Raw genomic sequence first — 19,057 nt, 5'->3', positions numbered from 1 at the left:
GCCCCCAGGGCTTCTTCACACAAACATATACTGTAGGATTGCTGGAACCTCAGAGAGCTAAGTGCTACAAAGAATCACAATCCGCCATCACCTCTGATCCCCCTTAAGGCTAAACTCCCCCGCAAACACACGCTTTCATCCACTTATGCAGTGTCCTGCTATGTGAAAACCGGTGTTACACAATTTCAGAGAGTTATTTTCACAGGTCAAGTCAGAACAAATGGTAAGATGTAGGTCTGTGTCATGCTAAAAATTGCATGTAAGTATTTTTTAGTTTTCACAACACATAGTTCCCTGTGGAACTGTGGAAATATAAGATAAAAAAATATTTGTCCTTTTAAGCTAAAAGGAATACTAGGAATAATAGGTGTCTGTCTGTTGAGTGTAAGTCTACAGCCAGCAGTTGGGTAGCTTAGCTTAGCATAAATACAGGAAACAGGGGGAAATGGCTAAACTTGCTCTATCCAAAGGTAACAAAAAACCAGAAGGAACAAAAAAAACCCAGCTAGTTGCAGTTTTACAGGGGGTTATGTTTGGGACTATTTCTTGACTGGGACCAGTGATTTTCTGGGGTTTCCACTGGCTGCCTGGCAACCTCACAGTGACTACCCCCCTGTGTGATACTTTCAGTGGGTGGGTTTTTGTAAACTTTGACCAGACAAGTTGCTTCCCCCTGTTTCCAGTCATTATACCAAGCTAATCTAACCAGCTGCTGGCTATAGATTCTTATTTTCTATGTAGCCTACAGACCTGAGACTGGTATCAATCTTCTACTCTAATTTTTGGAAAGAAACGTAATTGATACTTTTGCCAAAAACTATTTATTTGCTTAGGGCCTGGATAATGTTACAATGACAAAGTGTTTTCAAGCTCAAAACAAGGGCAACCAGTGAAGGTATCGTCGTAGAGCATATGTTCTCCACAAAATAATATATTGCTGTTTGTGCGAGACCTACATAGCCTCATCAGATAATCAAAACAGGTTACATAAAAGGAAAATTTACCCAGAGTCAAAATATTTGTCTAAAACTACACTCTGAACCATCTGCCATCCCTCAACAAGTTCAACAAGGCAGGAAAGGGCTTTAGTGAAGGCTGTTTATGGCCACTAATGACTGAATCATCCACACACTGAATCGACAGCCCTGCAGTTTGAGAAGTGTAGGATGAAGGCAGAAGCTGAATTGAAACGGAGCCTAATTTTAGTGGCCAGCAGTGAGCACAAACTGTTAACATACCCATGTCCAATACCCTGCCTTGGCAACTCAGCACTGTGTATTCAGCCTGGTCCTATTGGGACCACACCATGCTCAATGTCTCCCTGATCCAGAGCCTGTTCTCTCTCGGCTTCTCTGACAGGCGATGTACACTGTGTGACCCACTTTCACAAAGTTTTCAATCGTATGCCGTCTTGGAAGGACACCAAAATGCCACTGCTTCCCACAGCAATATGCTAATTCACTGTCATGAAGTATGATAAAGAGAGAGATAATATCTTTCCCTCTTTCTTGCTGATGGCAACTCTGACAAATATCACTCCAGACAGATTTCTGTGTGAAGCTGGCTGATGGCCGCAGTCGGATTCCCTTACAGGGGAGAAGTGCGGAGTTTCACAATTCAACGTGGTTATTTTAAGGCAGACTAATCATTTGTGTAGGTAGTGTGGTCATGGCATTTAACAAGTGTGCCCACATTAAAAACCATTACTATTAGTCATTTATATATAAAAGAAATTATATTATGTAATAAATATTTCATTTTATTTCTTTAAAAAAAAACAAAACATAATGGTGTATCAGTGTTGTGAAATAATGAACTGAAGCCTACAACTTTATGACCTCACTGGAAACTCCGCAGCCACTCTTTATTCCTCCCCTCACTAAACTTCTTCACTAAGCATCTCTGAAAACATGATCAGAAATACAGCTTATCTATACTGTGGGTTTCAAACTGTTTCTAGAATTTCTCAGATAATAAATAACATCTGATGTTGGTTAGTCTCACACTATACATATAAGTAAGCTTGGAAAAGAATGGGTAGGAATCCTTCACAGAAAATTGTTGATTTAACTTTAAGGTAGTATTTGAGGCTGTAGTTGGTGGAGTCCTTACTTTGAATTGTTACATACTATATTATTAGGTGTTCCTCTTTCTGTGCCTGCCCCCTATGTGTAAAAATGTGAGCATACATACCATAATGCTTCAGCTGATTTGTGCTTCTGTTGGGTCTGAGGGAGGCTGCTGTCGCTCTTCGGTGAAGTGTCTTTCTGTGTTTCTACTGCTGCTGCTGATGAGGATGAAAGTGATGAAGAAGATGACAATGACAGCACGTCTCCATCCATGATCAGATCATCAAATCCTCGTAAAGTCTGAACTAAAATCAAAGCACCTGTGTACACACAGGGTGAAGTTTCTCCTAACAAACCCTCCGCTTAGCATGTGGTGGAAAGTAAATAGTGTCGTCAGTGCGGATACGTAGCAAAAGAGGAAGTAGCTGAGCCCAAGAGCCACATGATATAAAGTTTAGAGAATAGGAAGTGACAAAGCCGAACTGTTACAGCTTTATGTTAAAGAGGGCCTGTCCCACTGTGGTTAATTGTCCAATTGTAACGTACCTCACACAATGTGATTTTAGAGTATTCAAAATTTTTACTGAGTTGACATGGTGTTTGGTTTTGACATCATTTGGAGAATCTGGGAAACTCCGCTCAGGGGTAGGAAGTGTACGCATGTGTGTGTGTGTGTGTGTGTGTGTGTGTGTGTGTGTGTGTGTTTATGCTTGTATCTGTGTGCTGGGAGACTGCTGCCTGTTAGCCAAGCTCTTGCAGCTTATGTTTTTAAATGAGCAATTCAGGAAAGAGCTGAGAGGTTGGGAGCTGAATAGATATGCATAACTTCTGCATGATTATATATTGCAGTACGTGTAATTGATAATAATGGAAATGCATACATTTATTCATGACAAATAATGATAGGGTCAAGCTGATTGCATTCACCAGTGTGCTCATTACTCGGATGAAGGGATGTTGGCTGCAACAGGTTAATTAGTAAATCACATGTTCATCCAAGGGACAATCAAGTAAATTGAAGGATTTTTGTTAATTATGTTCCTCTTAGTCAGGCTAAGCTGTCTTTTATTAACACTAAGAGAATTAATTTACCTACCTCGGTTGCTGCACGTTCTCCTCCACCGACCGAGTCCCACAGATTCAAGGCCACTTTTTGTAATGCCTGAGGAATAGGTACAGCATGACAAAGCTAGCTGCAGTGTACAAAGCCGATGAAAATTCCTGATAGTTTATGTTGAGAGGTTCAAAGGAAGTAGAAACAAATCTTCTGGATCAGTAAAACATGTTAGCATTATTTCCTTCTTATTGGTAACCATATGAGATTGTGTTTAATATAATAAAAAAAAAAACAGAAGAGGTTGTAGAGATGGCAATGTCTTTTTTTGTACTCTTCAGGGAAGTGGAAGTTAAGAATATAACACTGAAGTGTAATGTCATCAACTTTTTTAGTTGTTATGGCAAGCTTGTTGGCAAACAGTTGCTTATTTACACAGCCAACAGTTACAAAGCAACATAATCATTCAATGAAATCATGTTTCTTGTTGCCTGCCTAATGTACGTCCAATATTCACTCTCTTTTTGGCTCCTTTCTTTAGTTTCCATCAACTAACTGTGTCTGTTTGCTATATGATGCTGATGCTGTGGTGTACAGTGGGTTTTTGGAGCTTTTTGTGCTTAAACAGCTGCCTGCTGCGGCTGAAAATTACACAGAGAGCAGTGAGAGTGAACCAGAACAGTCCAGATGCAGGCTGGACAGCTGAACAATGAGCTGAAACTCACTATAAAACTGTTTAAAGCCGAGGAGAGCTGCAGATTCAGGTTATAGTTCTCTGTAGGTTCATCACTACAACCACTTCTTTTACCCTGTCATTTGATACTTTGTAAAAATATCAACTATAGCCACTTTAATTAATGAAAGTTTGTACAGACAGTTTTGTACAAACTGAACCAAGAGGCCAAGATTCCAATTTGTAAAATACTTTGATTTACTTTGACCAAATACCTGAAAACCTTATGACATCAGCCTCAGCTATAGTTTGTGTTTTCTGCTATTTAGCAAATGTTAGCATGTTAACATGTTTCAGTAAGGTAGTGGACATGATAAACATTATTAGCATGGTATCACGCTAATAATCAGCATGTTAACGTTGTTGTGAAGAAGTTAGCATGCTGACATAAGCTCAATGTAACAATGTGCCTGAGCTCAACCTCAGAGTCGCTAGCATGGCTGTAAACTCTCCTGTTTGAGCATATTACCATGAGAAATATGACCATGTTTTTCCACAATGCTCTATTTTGCCCATAAACATATGCTATTTTGAAAAAAAAAAAAAAAAAAGTATATAAAATGTTATACTTGATGTTTTACTTTTGGTTTTGTATATGTGTAATGGGAGTACATTTTGGTATATTTATTTATTTATTCATGCTATATATATACATGCCTTGTGTAATGGACCATATGTTTGGCATGACAAGGTAATAAACACTCATCAACCATTAAATTTCTGACCCTGGTATATCTCAAGTCAGATAACAGTAGATCGCTGGAGACAGATTTTAGACTAGTGGGAAAAAGTAAACCAGGATTTTAAATGGAGTTTTGCTATCTAGTGTGGTATCCAGAGGGCTGAGTCAAAGTTGCTGTCATTTTACCATCTGATGCACCTCCATGAGATAAAAACAGGAGAGACAACTAAAATGTGTCAGTGCTGCCCAGTGGCTCTGACTTGCTCCAGTGATTCCATTCACATGCCAGTGCCATCTATCATGGACGCCAGTCAGACTATTGCTGTGCCAAGCAGAGGCTTTGCTGGGAGGCCCAACGAGGGAGTAGCGATGCAGTGCCTTTATTGACCCACGCCTCTGTCAAAGCCAAGGACAAATGGGCTTCTGCTCCACCAGGGAATTGATTTTTAGTCTAACAGGAGATTGTGGAGAGGAATAAAGAGAGTCCCTCAGAGTGAAGTTAATGCTGCTCCTGTATGTGCCTAAACATACAGGAATTCTTCACTAGATAAAAGGTAATGGCCTTAGTTTTTGAACTGGACTAGACCAAAAAACAAAAATGCTTCAGCTCAAATTGGTCTCTCTGTGGACCCACTCTTAACACTTGCTTCACCTGATTAGTGTCCAGTTTCAACAGTTTGGCTGACTCAAGACCAGGGTCAGTGATTGAATTTGACCAACTGTTCCATGTTCAGTGACAGAGTTATCTTTGCATGCTTCAACTAACTATCAAAGGAAATGAACACTGCTGGACTCAGTGACTGTGGATGAGTGTGTGAGTGGAAGTGCAGGCTCTGGAGAATTTTTGTCAAAACAGTGCATTAACTTGTTCTGCTTTACCACAAAGGGAAGTGACACTCATGGTAGGGCAGCACACATGCAAGGTTGCATTCACTCACACACACATGCACACAAACACACATGTATTCTAAGTACTAGTATTAGTGCTTAAAGTGGTACTCTTCTTATGAGATTAGTGCAGCAGAACTAGTTATATTTAACTGCTCTGACAAGCAAATCAAAAAAGATAGAGTGGATTCCATGCCAATCCACAGAGAGCAGTTCTATATAACAATGTCACATAAATTATATTTTGAACACATAAAATATTATAGCTCATTTCCGTGCATCACATAAGAATGCAAGATGCAATGAGAGAGAGAGATAAGGCATGAATCATTTGTGTCCTTCAAAGAAGAAGAAAGTGTTTGCATGCAGACCGAAGCAACTGAAGGTCATTTTAAATGCAGAAGCTGTCAATAATATAAAAGGCTCTTTAATTAAGCGTCTGATAGCATGCTCAACCTTCCCCTGTTGATAATATTAGCATGAAAAGAGAAGCCCTTGAATGGAAAAGAAGCTGTTGTTTAAAAGCACGAAGCAAACTGTTCCAGTTTTGAAATTCTCTTGAGTAAGGTCAGGGTATCTCTGCTGCTTGCAGTATTTCATCAGAAATGTTCTGTACTGGCATCAACAGCAAGGGAAACAAACAGGGAATCTATTAAGCGGGCAATGCCATTGGAAAATAGGAGATAGTTGCAGAAATGAAGAATGCAGCATTGTTATTGATCACATGTGATGAGATGCACTTCTCTTCTTTGTAAAGCCACTACCTCACCACAACAAAATTCACACAGACCTTTGTAGATTTTCAGACATGAAAAGGGCTGCTGCAATGTCACAGACAAAAGAGACTGTTACAGATAAAGCTTGAAGTGTTGACAGTCAGGCAGGCAGGTATAAGGGCTGTCAGAGAGGGATAAGCTATGGTGTCATGTACTATTCAGAACAGTGAACGCTGAATTATAAATCTGATAACTTCAAAGTTCTATAACTGATCAACCACCACAAGTTTTATGATAAATACAAACCAGAGACGTGAGGAACATAAGAGTATTAAAGAGGAACTCCGCTGATTTTACACATCAAAGTCTGTTTACAGGTGTTGCAGGGCACTATTGCACATTGTATGCAGAAAAAAAACTTTCATGGCTCCAGAGGGAGCAGTGCAAAATCTGATAAATCCAATCGAAGGTGTCAGATTTTTACTCGCAAGAGGAATGTGTTGAATAAATGATTCTGCTGCATGATTTCAAGGTTTTTTAAAACTTGTACATCATACGTCTGACAATGTTATAGGAGTGTAATGCTAAATTGATGTAGTAATCTTTTAAAGGATTAGGATAATTATATTTTATAGAATTCTTATTGTCTACAAATCCCACAATAACACCAAAATCCCAGAGCAAGTATTCTCCTTGTGGCCACAGGCTGATACGTCTAAACTATAAAAACACATCAATAAGTCACACCATTACACTAGCAGATTTGTCCTTTCATTACCATGAAAACACACACACTGGTTTAAGTCAGCTGCACATCCACCTTTCTGCTGCTGTAAATATTCACTAGAAAACCAAATGTATGTTAATCCTCACCTAAAAATAGTCCTTAAAAGTCCACACTTTACGCCTGTTTGAGCAACATTTGCCAAAAACTGCAGTGCCCAGCTGTTTTGAAAATGACTTGGCCTTTTTTTAGAACTGAAATTAAATATTTCTGACTGTCTCCAGTAGAAACCAAGAGAAGTGGACTCATGAACTAACTGTTGCATTTGATTTTTCATGTGATTTGTTTACAATATAGAAAAACAGAATGTCACCAGCCTTATCTTGTAAGACCTCAGAGTCCCCTCTGATTGTGCAAAGGCCTGTTTTGCCGAAAGGCTGACAGACTGTGTTCAGCAAAGTTTTAATGTGACACTCGCTATTAATTTGGCCAGTTAATCACAAATGCTCACTATTCTCCATTAACTAAGCTTTTAATGCTCCCATTAAGAATTAATGTCACCCTACTTTGCACTTCAACATGGGTGAGCTCATTAGAGGCAATATCTGAACATGGCTCCTCTCTGCCCGGCCATGACACAATACATCAAAGCCCTGGTTCACTGTCTAGATTATATTGTCGGGGAGTAAATCTAATCTGGTCAATTTAAATCTGTAGCTGAGCCAGGTCCATCATTATCTCCTTGTGTAATCTACTGTAAATCTCTGTATAAAGTTTCATCTACATGTCCTTCCTTTCTTTTTGCTTTTGTTACCTCCTTTTGTCCTTCTCTCTGTGCTTTCTTCGTTCTTTTCTCCTCTATTTCTCCATCAGGACAGGAGGACGAGAGCCAAACACTTTGCATATCTGGCCCAAACCCCCACCAAGTAGTTATGACCCCTATTTATCAGCTGTAGGAATTGTAACAGGTGACAAAAAGATGGAGCAGCACTGTGTTCTTCCACCGCTTACATTGTGAATCACAATCACAGTGTGACTACAGTGAAATGCTGCCTAGATCTTTTTTTTTTTTTCATTTGGTTAGAGATGATGCAGAGCTGGAGTAGCTCTGCCTTTCACCCTGACTTCCAGATGGAGAGGGATGATGGCCACCAGCCACACAAGCATCCATCGGCACACAAACCAGGCAAGTGTGTGTGTGTATAATAAATATTGTACAGGTAAAGAGGTGTGTATAGGTGTGAGGGCAGCAGGAGTTTGCAATATCACAGCAGGCTGCATCCGAAAGATTTCATTTTCCACATCTGCTTGCACCCTAATCTGTGTGCCGGCTTAGAGCTGGAGAGTTGAATTGAGGGAGAGAGGGAAGGACTGTATGGAACATGCAGGGCATCGGAGTACCTGGGAATATGTCAGAGCAATGAATCAAACAAAAATAGACTCCTAGCTATGTAGAATTTAAGCATTGCGGGGTACATTTTACCCTTTTTGCTTGTCACTTACCACTGCATTAAACTGCAATGGCTGTGAAATATGGATCAATCACCGTATTTGTAATACATTCACAATTTCTGACATCCCTGCATTCGTACGTGACTCCATGCTCTGTAATTTGAGCTTTTAGCATGCACAGAGCTGCCATCTGAGAGAGACAGTTTGAAGCTAACCTAACACCAAGTGATAATCAGCCAAGAAATGGTCAGCCAGTGTCATTCATGTGCTGATCACTGGACCACGATGTGACCTTATGAACAACCGAGCCAAGTATTGATCCTCGGCTGCAGACTTCACACTGGCCATGACAATAAACACTCTCATAACTCTATTCTGCTGCTTCTGGAGAGGCAATCTCTCTGGCAGAGGTGTGAGATTACGAAATGTGACACGTCATATTTCCTGGCAAGCCTCTCATTGCATTATGATTGCTCAGCCATATGAATGAACGCATAGAGCAGTGCATATTTGCTGAAACAACAGAAATTCCCATTTTAGTCATTTCAGAACAGCGTGTGGTCATTACAGGGCAGGAGTAAAGTAAATAGGAGTTCCATGACCTGTGAAATATGTATTTGGAAGCTGCACCTTGCATTACTGAAATAATGTGCGTATATGTGTGTGTTGGATAAAGGAATATGAACTGAGGTCTGTGGGGGTGTGAGATGAAGGGGGGCGGGGTGACTGTGAGCCTGCAGGCTCTGGATCACCCTGACAGAATCAATGGGATCAATTAACATCGGGCCGACTGAAAGCAAACACTATATCAAATCCATCTGTAATCCACTATGTGTTTCTTCAGAGTGTGTGTGTGTGTGTGTGTTTGGATAGGCGAACGTGAATTTTTTGAGCATCAGCATATGGTGTGAAGAGAAAAATGATAATTTTCCCTCCCTGGCAAAGGACTAGTCTGAACTGGTGAGACGTGATCAAGAAAGAACTGTTTGGCAACTTCTTAAAATCATACAGCTGAAATTAAATTAAACAACATGACAGGTTTGTGCAGTTCATAGTGACTGTCTCCTATACATAGGGAAAGGCATCCATCATTTTTGTTTTCAGATTGAAAACAAGCATAATCAAAATCTAACCTGCATGGACAGAAATATCTGAATTTTAAGCTGGATTTATATGTGAGACTAGAAAGCAACTGCAGTCCTGTCAAAGGTATTGGTTTTGATTTATAGGTCATTATTGGATATCATCCAGTGATGGCGCCACTGCAACACTAGATGGATGTATTGTACATGATCGTGCTGTATTGAGCTTTAATAATATTCCCCATGGCAATTTTGTTTACAATTTTTTTCATTTATTTCGTGATATAGAGTAATGACTGTAAAGGTCACCTGAGATTAAACATGGCGTGCAATCACTACATTTATGTTCTTTCATGTGTGGTGAGAGAGAGCGGGGATCACAGTGAAAAGGAGAGGATTATTGAGCCTTCTTCAACTTTCTTCATATTGGCTTCACTATTGACTATCATCGGAAACTTGCAGGAGAAAACACATATAGCAAAATTGTCTTATTTCTATAGTTGACATAACCTTACATGCAGTTATATTTTTGAGGAGGTGCACATTAGCTACAGCAGCTCTTTGCATAGGTTGTTTCACCCTAACCCTTTAATGCATAAGCATAAATGCCCCTTTATTACATATAGTGGTCTAATCTCTCAAGGACATCTTTCAAAGCCCTTTTCTCATCCTTTTCACACAGAATTGTGGTTTCCAAAACCAATTCGCTATAACCCTGATGAAATCATTAGAGGTTTTTTTTCTCACACATGACAAAGCTCCTGAAGAAGACATTATGCAACTGTTTTCACAAGCTGAGCAGTGTGTGTGTGTGATGATTAAATTGACTTTGACTTTGTCGAATCGGCGGAGTGCCTCTTGCAGTGTGGAAACCCTGTGGTCTGCTGGCACTTGACTGTTCCAATGGGAATGGATGTGTTGATACGACAACACCTTCCAGTCAGGTATGTGTGCAAGGAAATGTGAAAACAGACATTTTGTGTATATACACCTTGGGTCTTGGATCAATGGTTTTTTGGGGAAACTTACTTTTTTTTTTTTTGCAGAGAATCAGATAATGATTCACTGAGACAAATACCTGCTCTGGGCCTGTTATGGTATACGACGGCATTATCCCTCCTGGGTTCCAGACAGTTAGTTTCTGCCTTGCCTGCTTCTCATTTACTCAAAGCCAATATGACTATTTATGTGGGCTGCTGGGAAATGATAAATGATGGTGTGCGGCCTAATAAATATGAAATCCCTGGATCATTAGCTGGATTAGATTGGAGGGAAAAGTGCATAATCAGCCCATGGATGCACTGTAGTCAGGAAGTCATCGATATCATCGCATGAGCTCACCCTCAGAAAGGCAGAGATAGTTAGAGAGACAGAGGGAGAGAGAGTTAGAGATGGAGGGAATAAGAAAAAAGACAGAAGTCTGAAACAATTAATTCAGTAATGGACAGAGAGCAGGTTGAAGCAATTACAAAATATGGACGCCTATTTAGCATTCAAATGGGTCTGCTATTGCCATGTATAGTGCGGTTGTTTAGCCTTGGTGAGAAAAAAAAGAGATGCAAGTTTCCTGTCAGTAGAATACAAAGACAAAAAGAGGGAAGACAGTGGAGATGAAGACATGCTTTCCTGTGTTGTCAAATTTATTGTGCTGACATCATCTAACATCCAGTGTTGCTCTTCTCTTTTGGCCTCCAGCTAAGGCTCACAGTAGAGATGGTAGGTGAAGTGGTGCCACGGAATGCTGCAGTGGGCCATCCCTCCAGCCCACTGACAGGCCAGTCGATGTGTTTAATCAACCAAAGACACGCTATAGGGAAACAGGCTCTGCATCAAAGAAGTGCTGATACATTGATTCACCTCACCTCCAGCCATAACAGCCTATCTGCTTTTGCCTGATCTGGGGCAGCCACGTGCACATATACTGTACAGTCATCATGACACGGAGAGAAAGAGAGAGGGAGGACAGGAAGAAGGAGGAAGAAAACCTCAAAGAAAAGATATTGAGCAGAAAGCAGAGGATATGCACTGCTAGAAGATCGATACGGTGTTCGAGCATTGCTGTGTTCTAACATCAGAACAGGAAAGAATTGATTCAGGCCTCCTGTTCAATCTGATGGCTCCTAATTTCTAAGAACAATTATGTCCTGAAACTGTAGTCGTCATGAAATATGTAGGAATACTTTTCGTTAGAGAAGTTTTACAGCTCGGCTGCAATGCTGACTATAAAGCTCCCCTCATCTGCTAATGCCCATCTAGATTTGGAAGCTCTTCGCAAAATCATAAAAATGAAGTATTATCTCCTCAATACTCGAGCTCTGTCTCACTTCCACTCTTTCCTTTTGGGACTGTAAAAATGAGCAATAGAAGATGTCATTGTCTTTCATGGGACAGTAACTTTTCCAAAGCAGCTTTCTTTGAGCAATAAAAGTATTGAAATCTCTACAGTATCTGGGGTTTACAGGATGAGATGAAACAATCTCACTACAGTAAGAAATGATCCCATACACACATTCACATGTCCATCATATCATCATCTTGCTTTCATGATACGTCACTGCACTATTGTCTCTGAAGAGGTTTATTTCTGGTGCAAATTTCAGTGCCAGTGTGGGAAATTGGTTTTCTGTAATTTTAGTCTTCCTCCTTATCCTCTGACGCGGGCCTTCTTTCATATGAATATTCCACAGAAGATAAAACCCTACTTATTTCTCCTCTCATATACTCAAAGAGAATAACAGAAAAAACAGATTTCTTTGAGGATATGGCTTGTAAGATTACATTTCCTCTTACATCATCCTTTTCCATCTGCTCTGCGTCCTCCCACTCCCAGAAAAGGGGGCTGACGGAGGCACTGCTGCAACCCTCTCGGTTTTCCTTATTCATCCCACTGCCCCCTCGCCCCAGCCCAGCATCGTTAGCTCACTGCAGGCCTAATTGGGCTGTGTCTAATAACTGCGGTCCCCGGGGTGCACTCTAATGAATAGAGAATATAATTAATGCCACGGTGACGGATATTGGCTCACAGGCCTCAGGCAAGACCTGCTAAGCATTCGACTTCCTCACCAACTTATCTCCCTCCGTCTCTCCCCATCTCTCCATCCTCTGCACTGAGCGACCAGAGTGTTATTAGCATTGTGCAATCGCCCAAGTTTCACCCATTGGGCTCTGCTCCGGAAGTGATTGCCGTTCTGGAAAAGCTACAGATGCGTAACCTTCCATTTGAGATAGCTGATCGAGTGAGGCCCTGAAATTGCCTGGCATTACATTGATATTAATCCTGTTGTAAACAATGCTGTGGCTGTCTGCTCTGCTGCTCTATGCTCTTGCTTTTTCTTTTCTATTTGCAGGACTTACTGAGAATTTTAAGTATTTTAGTGCGTGTGTGTGAGTAGCTGTGGGCGGATACTTGAGTGTTTGTGCGTATGCGGTGCTGGTGCTGTGTCAGCGTTATGTGTCAATGGGGCATCCAGGTGAATCCAACAAAAGACAGAGGAGTGAACAGCCAGCTGCTCTGCCCCTGAGCGAGCACACCTACAGGCATCCATCTAACTGTCCAGCACTCTGTCATGCCTCACAGGAAGACGCTGATGGATTCACCCTCAATCCTGCCCTTTCTCCTCTCTGTCTGCGTCTTCACTTCTCTGTCCCCCCGCTTCCATCTGTTTACCATCTGCTCCATCCTTCCAACTTCCTCACTCACATGTTACCTCACATAGAGTTTGATTTCACTCTTCTCCCACAGCCTCTTCACGTATTTCACCGGTCATGTTTGGGCTGCACGGTACAAGAGTTTGATGGTCAGGATACAACACCAGCATCACTGCAAGGAGGCACAAGAAAATATGCTTTTCAGATAAGATGTGTCCACTCCTGAACAGTACAGACAGCTGGGAGGCATTTTAAGCTTCTGAGCAATGCTTAGAATATAGAAATCAGAAGTGGATTTGAAATACTTTGTGGCACACTACCACCCCTCAGTGGTAGCTCACTGCCACTACATCTCACAGCTATGATTGCCTCCAGTTTGACTGGCAGCGTCTCTGGCCAGGCATGGGTCCAGGGTAAGCTCTTAATGAGACTCCAGCAGGGAACAAAATGAGAGAGGAGAGGAGCAGAGGATAAGAAGATCTGGAAGGAGTGAGGAATAGAAAGAGAGAAAAACAAAATTGGCAGGATAGAGCTGCAGTGGGGGTAAAAAAAAAAGAGGTTATAATGAGGTGTTGCTCTGTTGCTTCAGTTGGCTAGGTGTTGAGCTAGGGCTGGTATGTAACACTTTGGCAGGATTACAGAGTGAAACAGCATCTGCACATTGAGAGGCGCCATGCTAATGACCATACTAGATATAGATGGACAAATGACTGCACAGATGCCCTTGTTTGCCTTTATATCTGCATGTGTGAATGCATCTGTGTAGGTGATTGCATGTCTCCGTGTGTGCGCGTTTAGGTAATGTTTGTTTGCCTCAAGTGTATACGTCAATGGCTGCCATGGTGCCGTTTCTCTTTGACTGACAGGTCATTAATGAACATGGAGTCCCACATATTTATCAGGCTGACAGAGTAAAGCCAAACCATTATGTTAAAACCATTAGCAGGAGGCAGAATTCATGGTATGCATGCCTACCATGCCAGTTGACTGAAATAGCTGTAAATGGATTAAATTAAGTATGCAAACATCCTGACTGACATAGAGGAAACGCTGCATTACATTTATGATTTCACAGAAGGTTTTGGCCTCTGCACTGTATTTCTGTGGGACAATAATAATGGCTTTGTTTCAATAAAATGCAGATTGCCTTTCCTTTTTACCCATGTGTACATGGCACACACACACACACACTATATATACTATAGTATAGTATAGTGTGTGTGTATATATATATATATATATATATATGCACCACAGAATAGTGATGCCATAAAAGCTTCCATTCAACATCTTAACATCACAGTACACTACACTCCACTGCACTGACCTTGGCTGTAATTGCAGCAGGACCTTTTCTTTTATGCATTGGTCACCAGGATAGAGAAATTAAATGTCAGCCGAGCCTGAGGGGGAAGAAGCAAGGTATTGCACTGTATCGGATTGGAAGCTATCCAAAATGTCTGATATTCGGTCCCACTGTTCCCTCCGCTTCCCTCATGAGAGAGCTCTAGTCTCACCGTGTACACACACACACACACACACACACACACACCAACAAGTACTTGGAAAGATGTCAGAAACAGTAAAACTCTCCAATGAAATGGATACTAATGGAATTCTGTGGGAGTCTATTTAATTGCAGGGGAAATAGAGAATACACTGGGTACACACACACACCCATATCCATTCATTCATGTAGACAGGCAGAGAGTACATACACAAGCACACATACATACAAAGTGTATGCACTCAGACAAACACTTGTCACTAAGCGGTACAGAAGACAGAGGGATTGAGAATATTCACATTTGGAGGGGAAATAGAGCATGTGGTGACAGCAGAGTGGTGGGAGCGTCCAGAGGGAGTCTGTGATGTGCAGCAGAGAGGAACAGCTTTGACTCAAGGTTTCTTGGAGTCACAGGGGGAGGAATACAACACCGGGCTTTCTAAAAGGTTTTTCTGATTCAGAAAGTGTCTGAGACCTTTTTTGGTTGCGCACTATGATACCGCCACTACATTCGAATGTTGAATGTTCATACACTTGAAACCAATTCTGGATTAAAATTTGGTCATTTCTGTAGAACATTTTATACTGCCAGGACTACCAAATGATACATTACCATTTATATTGAGGTTTACCTTTCATACTGGCTAATCAAGAAAGACTTTTAATGACTGACTTTTAATATCCTTAAATTACCATTAGTCACATTATAGCACAAAACGAACTCATTTATTTGATGTTACCATCTTATTTGACACACAGGAAGAGTGTTGCTCTTTCATGTTATTAATATGCTATAACAGATTTTCTCCTTTTTCTGCTTCCCTTAATTTTTTCATCAGTAGATCAGAAAACTAAAAAGGCCTCAGCAACCTTCTTAAGAAACATGCTCCTCTTAAGATTTTGTGATCTTTGAAAATTGCAAAGGACAGTGTTGAAGTCTAAAATCAACAAAACTGATCACAGTGGAGATTCACAGAGCTTTTCAGCTTTATTAGAGGAAGAAGGGCAAAGTAACTATTAATCACATACTGCGCTCACTATAATGCATGATCTTGTTTTGTATCAGTGACCACAGTACACTGTAGTTTTCCAACCTTAAGATACTAAAAACCCAAGGGGAATGCATCACCTTTGTTGTCTAAAAAAGCACTTTTCCTTGTCATCCCAGAAATTTATTTTCTGCAGGTCTCACCACTGACTTAAACTGTCTCAGTGGTTTTAGTGGATTCATTGCCAGTGCTTTCTTCTTCAGCTGGGACTCTCGCTTACAAGGTGGTTTTCAGTAAGACGCCTTTTTCAGGGGCTTAGTGATCCCAGAAATAAAATTAAGTTGTACTAAATAAACAATATGATTGATTTCTTAAAGCTACTATGTAGGTATTTTGGTTTAAGACAAGACAGACAAACACCAGACATCAATACATTGTGTTGCAGAGATATCTATTGAAGTTATGCTAACCAGTCAGCACCATCCCATCCTGTCTCATAATACACCTTTGTACCCCAGAAGGGGATAGTAAGCCACTGTAGTGTCCAGTCTACCCTTTGTCAAGCATGAGAGGATGAAGTAGTAACGTTGCTCTCACCTCATGCCAATCATGTTGAAGGTATTGCCCCTGGTTATACAAAGACAGGACAGGTGGCCAGTGAATAGAACAAAAAATGCAACAATGGCTGACACTCTTGGCAAGCGACCATTATCACCACCACCACCACCACTTGCCTGGCAACAAGCCACGTTTGGTGGCAAAGAAAAGAAATGATAGAAATAGAAACAATGGAGAGTTGATAGGCATTGCTTTCCACTGCCAAAGACAGCTCTCAGCAGGGAAAGGAATTAGGTTTAATGCTGAACTTGCAACATTTCAAGATTGGTTAGTAAACAATTAATATCAATGCTAAAATTGGTGATGTAAAAACACACATATAACACCTTTTAAGCTTTCCCCAGGAGGTCAGAGTTGAAATTGCCTCCAATAATGAATGGATGTTAAGCCACTACTGTCATACATGTCACTCAGGGAAAGAAAGAAAACACATTTGGAAAGAACACCCCCAGCCTTGTGAAGAATTCCTCTAATACTCCTACAAGATCATGGCAGTTAACAGCACATCAAGTAAGTAGACTATTTTTTGTACCACCTCTTTTTTTCAAATGAGATGGTCCTCTGCACCTGGTTGAAATCTCTGAAGAGATCTCTGAAAATAATCTTCAGGAAGTTCTTTTGGTTGATAAAGTCACTATCATCCAGGGAGATATGATTTATGTATGAGACTGTCTGGTTAAGGAAGTTCTTCAAGGTCCCTCAACACCTGTAAATCTCAACAATTCAGTATTATATGATTTGGCCTTATTTTCCCGCAAGACTTACACAGAAACTGGAGTAGCTTAAGACTTTTAACTGAAATTAATTCAGCCAAAAACGGGGAGTCCCTTTACTATGTTACATTTCCACAATGCAAAAGGATTTAGAAGGGACAAACATAAGCAATATCAGCCTATTACACAGTGTGCAAACTTGTAAGTACACAAATGACAGCTTTAGAAGAGTAGAGTTATTTCTTTTAATAATAAAAGTGTTCTGCAAGCACAGTTTTTGTTCCCATTCATCTCCAGCTCTTTGAAATTAAATAAATAAAAACTGCATTTTGTGGTAAATTTTTAACAGAAACTGGCAGTTTCAGTCTCAACAACCTGTACTTATTACACTTTGAGTGACACCTCGTCCTGTTGGTGAGTCAGTTACGATTTTTTTATGAGCTGCCATTACTGCGCTGTGTGAACATTTTGGGGCCAGAGTGTAGTATATTGTGTGTGTGTGTGTGTGTGAGAGAGAGAGAGATTTTTCTTCTAACCTGAAATTTCTACCAGAAATCCAATCCCACTCGGCTCAGTTTGTCACACCTCGATGACCCCAGCTTGTAATCACATCACATTTTGGAAACATTTCAAAAGGCTGAAGTTAAATAATTGCAGGAAATATAATTCACAAAAACAAACAAAAAATTGCTCCTTTGTTATTACTGAATTGTAAAAGTCATGCTAATGGAAATTAAATGTTAATGCACAATTACCATACATATGGATCTTCAGTTGTGAATGGTTTGCAGTGTATTTTTGTGAAGATGTCTGTGCAGCTGTGATCTATTTCTTTCTTGTGACTGAATAAATGTTTTCCAAAAAAATGTCAGATCTCACTCCCAGTTCTGTTCATGTAGTCTCTAATGGGATGAGAAACAACTTTAAAGCTTATTTTAAAACAATTTCATTTCTGATTACATTTTGCCCCTTGCTGTGATTCATTTGATTCACAAGTGATTCACACTTTGAAAAGCTGGGATTCTCCCAAGGTCCAGTTCAACCACATACTGCATATTGATCCATTTGAAAAGAGGAAAGCTGTGTTTAATCTTCTGAATAAAGAATTTAAATAATAAAATATCTGTTAATTGCTGTGGGATCATTCTCTGTTTTCTGATTTTTTTTAAGGTAACTTTACATACATGCATCAATATTCAAACTGAAAATCACTCCTCGTGTGCATAATATCTGGACTGACATTCCATTTTATGAAGCATTCGTATTCAATGTACTTGTGTATGGAAGTAACTCTGTGTACACATGCATTTGTTATTAATGTGTCAAGAATCTACTTAAATGTTTTTGCATACCAACAGTATGTATAAAAAAGGTTTTACTGTCAGCAAGATCAATTTATTTTCATGAAGGTATTGGAAAAAAAGTTTCAGTGGTTTAGTTTTCAGCATGTTCCTTAATGCCACATTGATATAAAACTCTCCATTCACCACAGCACAAACTAAAACTCCCTTAAATTTCCACAGAAAAATATAAAATTTAAAGATTGGGCATGGGTATGTCTGGGTATAATATAGTATATGTCTGAATATATTTTTTGCTGAATGTAGAATCTAATGCTGAATCTAACCCTAACCCTAACACTGTAATGCAAAATTGTTATTAGTACTGCATGACTCACTGAGAATCAACACATCTAAAAAAACAAAAAAAAAAAAAAAAAAACCCAAAACCTTTTGGAAAACAATACTAAGAAAAAAGCAAATTTACATCATCTTTATATTTTTGTGCCATAATTTTATCAGTGTCACATCAAATTTAATACATGCAATGCAATAAATCATAATGAAAAAAACCATAATATTACAGGTCTGTAATGGCATTAGGCAAAGCTTCACTCACATGAAACAGTGTCAACACAGGATTTAATATGTAAAATTATCAATCAGCTGCAGGAGAACACAAAAATAGACTGTGCACACCTGTGAATCACTAACTACCTTACATCTGTTTGTAATTAGTTTCTCTGGAAAAAAAAAAAAAAAAAACAGAATCATGTGATGCATTTTCCATCCCAAATCGTCAGTCAAATACCTTTACCTAACCAAATATATGACTAAACAGCAGCCATCACCCAGCTGCACACTACAACTCTAAATAGCCCAACAAACACTTAATGTTATAT

General features: G+C 39.9%; 1 protein-coding gene across 1 annotated transcript in view; it reads right to left on the bottom strand.

Moving 5' to 3' along the window:
• Nucleotides 1-19,057, bottom strand: part of si:ch211-153b23.7 (uncharacterized) — an 85,170-nt gene that overhangs the window by 3,544 nt on the left and 62,569 nt on the right. The window contains exons 2-3 of the mRNA XM_051072221.1: nucleotides 3,162-3,231; nucleotides 2,194-2,287 (exon numbers count right to left, since the gene is read on the bottom strand). The gene's annotated coding sequence lies outside the window, so the exon portion shown is untranslated. The remainder of the gene's footprint in view (nucleotides 1-2,193; nucleotides 2,288-3,161; nucleotides 3,232-19,057) is intronic.

Source organism: Lates calcarifer, linkage group LG8 (assembly GCF_001640805.2).
Source record: "Lates calcarifer isolate ASB-BC8 linkage group LG8, TLL_Latcal_v3, whole genome shotgun sequence".
Classification (NCBI taxonomy): Eukaryota; Metazoa; Chordata; class Actinopteri; family Centropomidae; genus Lates; species Lates calcarifer.
This window is presented reverse-complemented; position numbering and strand designations above follow the sequence as displayed.